Genomic DNA, 7,671 nt, shown 5'->3' on the forward strand with positions numbered 1-7,671 from the left:
ACTTTTACCCGAGAGTTGTGCCAGACTTGGGCCGACATTATGCCTCCGGCCTAACTCGATGCACGCGTGCGCGCACCTGGCGCGTACGCGTCCTTCAACCAATATGCACATCGACGCGTAAGCACGCATGACGCGCACGCGTCGGTAAAAAAAATAAAAAAAATAAAAAAAAGAGTTTTTTTCTCCCCTTCCATTTTCTTTTGCTTATCACATTCGCATACTTCTACTCTTCCCATTTTCATTTAGTTTTTGTAGCATGTTTTCGTTTTTTTTTAGTCATTTTAATAATGGTGTTGCCTCTTCCTACTCAATTGTTGAGGATTCCTTGCCTTATTTTGGTACCTCTTGATATGCCATTTTCTCTTATTGTTTCCTCCTCTACATGTTGTAGCTACCATGTAGTAGCGAACCATACCTTTATTTGGCATTAGCCCCCGCCTATGTTCTATTTGCTTCGATATCTTTGTTATAGGCCTCATATTCCTTTCCTTTTCTATCCTTTTAGGTTGGCCACCAAGGAGGGAGAAAGGAAAAGCTTTCAAAGGGGGCAACAAACAAGTCATTCGCACAACCTTTTGAAGGAGCTCATCAATTGTAGCAATCCGTCCACCTTGCTCTTCTTTGCATGCACCGAGGACGGTGCAATCTTCAAGTGTGGGGAGGTCGTTCGACCGATCTCCATGGGTAACAATTTCCTTTTCAACACCAATTCTTAGTTTTCTTTGTTAGATTAGTTATTGCATTGCATGATAGGTTGCATGTTAGTTAGAATTTGTACATATTTTACCACTTCTCTTTCTTATTAGGACCACTTGGTTATGGTGATAATTTCTTTTCCAAGAAACTGTTTTAGGGCACCCTACCAATTTGAAAAAGAAAATTTGTGGAACTTGCTTGAAAGAATTTATTTTGGAACATGGTTTTTGAGCTAAGAACACAAGCTTGTGAGATTTGAGCCTAATAGTGTGGTTACATCTTATAACCACTTATTTTTCCTTCTTGTGTGTAATTGTTCTCTTTCTATGAATGTAATCTTTGATTTGTTCGATTCTTTATGTCCATTATTTTGTGTATTCATGCATTTATATGATTGAGGCCATCATTTCATTAGCTCACTTACCTAAATGGCCTTACCTTTTATCACCCATTGTTAGCCAATTTGAGCCTACGCTTAACCCACTTGTTCTTAATTTTAGCACATTACAAGCTTAAAGCGGAAAACAATAAATGTCCTTAATTTGGATCTTTGATTGGCTTAGGCTAGTGTGTGTGAGTATCATTCAAGTGTGGGAACCTTGGGACATTGGGTGAATAAAAGGGTAGTTTTGTATTATTATTGAAAATATTGGGAATTGGGGTACATGCTCGTGTATTGATCAAATGTATAGACCTTATGCATTGATGCTCTTGTATATAAAAAAAATGATGAGAAAAAAAAAACAAAAGAAAAAGAAAAGAAAAATAATATGGAAAAAAAATATAGAAAAAAAAAATAGAAAAGAAAGAAAAAGAAAAAAAACCAATAAAAAGGGGACAAAACGCCCCAAGTAAAGCTCAAATAAAAGTCAATACATATGTGTTGTGAAATGAAAAGAGAATGCATGAGTATGTGGAAAAATGAAGAATGGGTAGTTAGGTTAGAATATAGGATGTCATAGGTTAGGTGGGAAGTCTAAGCCTATCAAAGATTCAAACTTCAAGCTCACTTGACCAAATATTCATCCTACCTTAACCCTAGCCCCATTACAACCTAAAGAAAAGACCTCATGATAATTGTATGCGTGCATTGAATAATTGTTGATTGTTAGATGAAAAACAAATCTCGAAAAGCATGATTAGGGGAGAATTGAGTGAATCAACCCCAAACACCGAGCGACTAGAGTGCAAACACTTCCGGTGAGGGTTCGATGCTCAATTCCTTGATTCCCGGCTTTCATGAGCTTTCTTCTCGCAAGTCTACTTGAACTTCAATTTTTATATTTGAATTGGTAGGACTCATGAATCGTTATATGATCTTAAGCCCTACTTATGCGTGTATGTCTTGGAGATTGATTTATTTTAACCAAGTAGGTAAAACCATTTTGCATTTAGTTGCATATAGTTTAGGTTGCATATAGTTTATTTACGTTGAATAAATGTTGATATCCTTTGCTTCTCTCTTGGCTTAAGCATGAGGACATGCTTGGTTTAAGTGTGGGGAGGTTGACAAACCCCGTTTTGACGGTTTGTCTTGTATTGATTTTAGGGGATTTTATAACCTTTTACCCACATTTATCCATTGAAATAGCATGGTTTTATAACTTCTCCTTTAATTGTGCTTAAGAGTGAAAACATGCTTTTTAGGTCTTAAAATAGCTAAATCTAATTCTCCTTGATTCAATTAGATGCCTTGATATATTTGTTAAGTGATTTAAGGTTTAGGAGGCAAAGATTGGACCAAGGGAATGAAGAAAGAAGCATGAAAAGTTGGAGAACTCATGAAGAAATGAAAGAACCGGAAAGCTGTCAAGCCGACCTCTTCGCACTTAAACGACCATAACTTGAGTTACAGAGGTCCAAATGATGCGGTTCCAGTTGGGTTAGAAAGCTAACATCCGGGGCTTCGAAACGATATAAGATTTTCCATAGTTGCATTGTACATAAGGGCGCGCACGCGCACGGTACACGGACGCACCGATGGTGGCACATGACCCACTTAATGCAACACGTGGCCAGCGATTTTAGAAGCCTTGTGGGCCCAATCCAACTCATTTCTGATGCTAGGCCCAATCCAACTCATTTCTGATGCTATTTAACCCAAGGAGTGAAGAGGGAAACACAAGTTAGTTACCAATTAGTTTAGTTTAGTAGTTAGAGTTAGTTTCTAGAGAAAGAAGCTCTCTCTTCTCTCTAGAATTAGGATTAGGATTAGGTTTAGTTCTTAGATCTAGATTTTAATCTTTGCTTTCTTCTACTTCTACATCTCAATTCCTTGTAGTTACATTCATTCTTCTTCCATTCTTTTATTGTAATTTCCTTTATGTTGTTCTTACATTTTGTTGTAGGTCTACTTTTGTTTCTTCCATTTTCTTTCAATTCAATAAGAGGTAATTCATGTAGATCTTGTTCCCTTTAATTGTTGTTGTTAATTCTTTACATTTGATTGTTGTTAGATTTTATTCTTGTTGTTGATTTACTATGCTTTCCTTTTATGCCTTCCAAGTGTTTGATGAAATGCTTGGTTGGGTTTTAGAGTAGACTTTTATACTCTTGGCTTGGAAAGGTAACTTAGGACCTCTTGAGTTGCTAATGTCCAAGTGATTGATGATTGGGAGCCATTGACTCTAGTTCTCACTAATTGAATTAGTGGAGAGTTAGGACTTATGGACTAGGATTGATATAGCTCATTTGACTCTCCTTTACTACTAGTTAGAGGATGATTTAATGAGATTAATCCTTGCCAATTCTCATATTGTGGTTAGTGATTAGGATAGAGATCCTTGACCACCAACCCTTGCCAAGATCTTTTTAGGCCTTAGTTTACTTTCTTGTCATTTATCTTTCATGTTTCTTATCAAAACCCCAAAATAACTCACAACCAATAACAAGACACTTTATTGTAATTCCTAGGGAGAACGACCCGAGGTCCAATACTTCGGTTTATAAATTTAGGGGTTTGTTTTAGTGACAAACAACTTTTTGTATGAAAGGATTAGTGATTGGTTTAGAAACTATACTTGCAACGAGAATTCATTTGTGAAATTCTAAACCGTCAAAAATCCAATCATCACTAAACCCTCACCTCCACTCTTCTCACTTCAGCAATGCCCCTTTCTTGTTTTAGGGCTAGAAATGAGCTGAAATGCTCATTAGTTGTGTTTATATATGTTGGGCTTGGGCCCAACTTGAGCCTGGTCCAACCCGTTAGCGTTTTAGGTCCGTTTGGCCCACTTTGGGCCAAAACCTTTAAGATTAGTGACCGATTTTGAATTCTAAATTATTTTTGTCCTTTCAAAACAATAAATTCAATTTTCAAAATATTATTTTTCTCAACACACGGTACCGGTCTGACTGGAGCCGGTACTGCCGGCTTAAGTGCCGGTACGCATTTTTACAAAGATTTTCTATAAAAGATACATTTTTCCACTCAGAAAAATTCATTGAATTCAAATTTTACCTTTTTAGTTTCAAAATATTATTTCTATAGTTTCAAACCTATTCTGGGCAATTAAAAATTATTATTTTATTAAAGTAATTTTACATGAAAACTTCGGTTCTTACAATTTATCTTCCGCCGCACAAGTGTCTGGACATGGAAGAAGCTGGTGTTTCTGTCTTCAAACTTCACCCACTATTCTCTGGATTTTTGAAACAAAGAAGTTCCTCTATCACAAGAGTGTTATTATAATCCTCAATCAACTGTTGTTCCTTTTGACGCATGAAACAAATTTCCCTCTCTTCCAAAGGCTTCTAAAGATAATTAATTTGATGCTCCAATTCATATTTCCTAACAAAGATGTTACTAAACACGGTAGAATTAAATTCAAAAGAATTCTTTTACACCTCCGAAAACTTGCCTGGCACCCCTCTAAAGCCAGACCACTAAGATTATTTCACAGTATCTTGGTAACCAGGGTAAGTAGCCTAAGCCGCCAAAAAACGAAAGAGTATGTTCCTTTTTGGCTGTGAGTGCCCTTTACAGAGCACTAAGATAGGACAGTTACCAGACTACAGTCTATTCAGTATTTTTGCATAGACCTTAGAAAAAAGAGACAACCATCCACTGTAAATACAAACCCAGTCAAGCCTTTTCACCACCTCAATATTATTTTTCACTCCTCCTGTATCAAGAAAAATATCTCCCAATAGTCTTCAAGTCAAATAGAGCACTATCCCCTAAAGAATTGGCAAATTGATCAGCACGTCTACTCAAAAAATGACAACCCTTAGCTTCATGAGAGAAAAAAACCTCATTGAAATCACCGAGGACAATTCAAGGCCCTTGAAAAGATGAAGACTGAGCTACCAGGTAATCCCAAAGAAGACTTCTAGTATTAAGCTGAGGACTACCATAGATACCACCACACCTCCAAAGCAAATATTCAAGCTAAACTTCGATTGTAACACACTAAAGTATCCATGTTCCGAGGGTTACCTGAAACTGTAGGTCGATCTTGGATGAGATTGTCTGTGTTGGTCGGAACCGACGTGTCCGGCAGGTGGGTATCGGCCGGAGCTGGTGTGTCCGACTTGTTGGACTTGGTGTGTCCGACTTGTTGGACTTGGTGGTGGTGCTGATCCTTTGTCCCCGGAGGGTGGGGGTACCTGCAAGAGACTTCGATGTTTAAGTTAGCAAGGGTATTAAGCAGGTATTTAGTAGAATCAGAGTATGAGTTATACCTGGGTGCTCCAGTGTATTTATAATGGTGAGATGTGGCCTTCTGTGGATAAGATAAGTTAGTTATCTTATCTTATCTTATCTTTAAGTGAGGTCATCTTATCTTTAAGGGAACCGCCCTTCTCTCTGTAGGCTTGGGCCGCCTTAGGATTTGGGGCGTGTTCCTCTATTTGGGCCCTTTGTTTGGGCTTTCCTGTGACTTGGCCGAGTTCTTTGAGAAGAGGTCGGGTTGTCCTGACCTGAAGAGGTCGGTCGCTTTGCCTGTAGAACATCCCGGGTCGGACAGCTCGGCCCAGGGTATGAACAGTGCCCCTGCTTGAGCTCGGTCTTCTCTTTTTGAGGCCGAGTCCTTGACTTCGGTCCTTCTTTGGTGAAGCTGAACTTCAAGCATTTTGTCGATTCCTTTGCAGCAGCTTTTGAATGTAGAACGTTTCCTCTAAAGGCGCGCGCTTTTATATCGGCGTTTTGGGAACGTGCGAGGGTTTAATGCTTTCCTTAATTTTAGCATTAATTGCCCCGTTTCCTTTTGGCTCTTTATTTTGATTTTTGAAAGCCCAGAAACGGTTTCTCTTCTTTTGCCCTTTTCATAACTTCTCTTCTCCGTTCTCTCTGCTCTTCTATTTTTTTGTTTTGCGCCTCTCCTTTTTTTCTGTGTTTGCGTCGTCGTTTGGCGTTTCTGGAGCTTCTGTTTTCACCTGGAGTTTTACGTTTCTCCCTGCGACATTGCTCTTTGTTCGCGTTCTTTGTGAGAAGGTGTTCCCAGATTTCCATCTTCAGTTTCTTTGAAGCTCGCTGCCCTTTCCAAGTTGGTACTAGCTTTCTTGCTTCTTTCGTAGCTTCGTCTTTAGTTTTTTGATGAAGTTCTGTTTTTGCATGTTTGAAAGCTTTGAACCTTTTTGTGATCTTTGCTTTTGTTTCCTTCGCTATAAACGTGTTTTGCTTTCTTTCATGCTCTTTTTGGCATTTTCGTCGAGGCTTTTCTAGGGTTTTGTTGCTTCTGACAGAGAATCTGCATCTGTTCCTTGCTTTTGGAGGTTTGCTTTTTGCCTGATCTTTGAAAAAAGGTTGCATCTTTAATGGTCTCTGCTTGGCGTGTTTGATGTTTGGGATTGCTTGGCAGGCTTGTAATGATTTGCTGTGTTTTTCTTTGGTGAAAAGCGTTTGTTGTTTTGAATCTTTTTTGAGAAATGCTAGGATGTGAGCTGTAGAGTATTTCTGGAAACCTTGCTTTGTTACTGCCTCCAAAGGATGCCCCAGGCTTTTGGTTTGAGTCCTGGGGTTTTCCTTTTCGCTGTTTCATCTACTGACCGAGTTGTTTTCTCCCTTTGTCCGAGATGTTTGTAGTAACCCTTATCTTCTTTTCTTACTTTGTAGGATTAGTTGGCCTCATGTCTTCTCGCAATAACATTGTAGAGATGTCTTCTAGAGTTTCCGAGGGGATGTCTGATTGGCTGGACTCCCTTGTTTTGTTGTGTGTTTCTGTTGTGGATGCTGAATTTTGCACAGAGCTGAGGAAGCGCCATAGGATTTGTGGTAACATTGCCCGTGAGGAGGATTACGAGCTTGTTGCCCCTGATTCTGACGAGAGAGTGTGCTTTCCGACTTCTTTTGAGGGAGAACGCCCCTTCTTTTATGCTTATGAATACTTTTTTAGCCAGTTGAACGTTTCTTTTCCTTTTACTGCTTTTGAGACTGATCTGTTGTGGTCGTGTAACATTGCTCCATCCCAGCTTCACCCCAATTCCTGGGGTTTTATTAAAATTTTCCAACTTCTCTGTAGTGAACTAGATGTAATACCTTCCCAGACTCTTTTTCTTTACTTGTTTGTTTCTGCCAAGCCTGGCGGTTCTTCAAAAAAGAAAGCTTCTTGGGTTTCTTTTCGGTCCGCCCAGGGCCATAAAGTGTTTGCAATGTATGATGAGTCCTTTAAGGACTTCAAGAACTACTTTTTTAAAGTTCGAGCTGCTGAGGGGGCCCGCCCCTTTTTTCTTGATGAAAATGACGAGCCTGCTTTTCCTCTAGAGTGGCAAAAGAATGTAAGAGTGCCACGTTACACATGGGAAATGCTTAGTGAGGTTGAGCGGGCTTTTGTAGTTGTTCTTGAAGATTTGTGGGGGAAGCCTCCCCATCTGGATACGAAGAGATTTCTGAATGATCCGTCCTTGGTTCGGCCTGCTTTGGGTATTTGTTTGTCTATTGGTCCGACTTGCCTCTGTATTTATTTCCTTTTTTGTTCCTCTTTTGTAACTCTTTGTCGTGGTTGTTTTTGTGTTTGCAGAGATGTCTAAGAACAA

Source organism: Arachis stenosperma, chromosome 1, assembly GCF_014773155.1.
Source record: "Arachis stenosperma cultivar V10309 chromosome 1, arast.V10309.gnm1.PFL2, whole genome shotgun sequence".
NCBI classification, from domain to species: domain Eukaryota; kingdom Viridiplantae; phylum Streptophyta; class Magnoliopsida; order Fabales; family Fabaceae; genus Arachis; species Arachis stenosperma.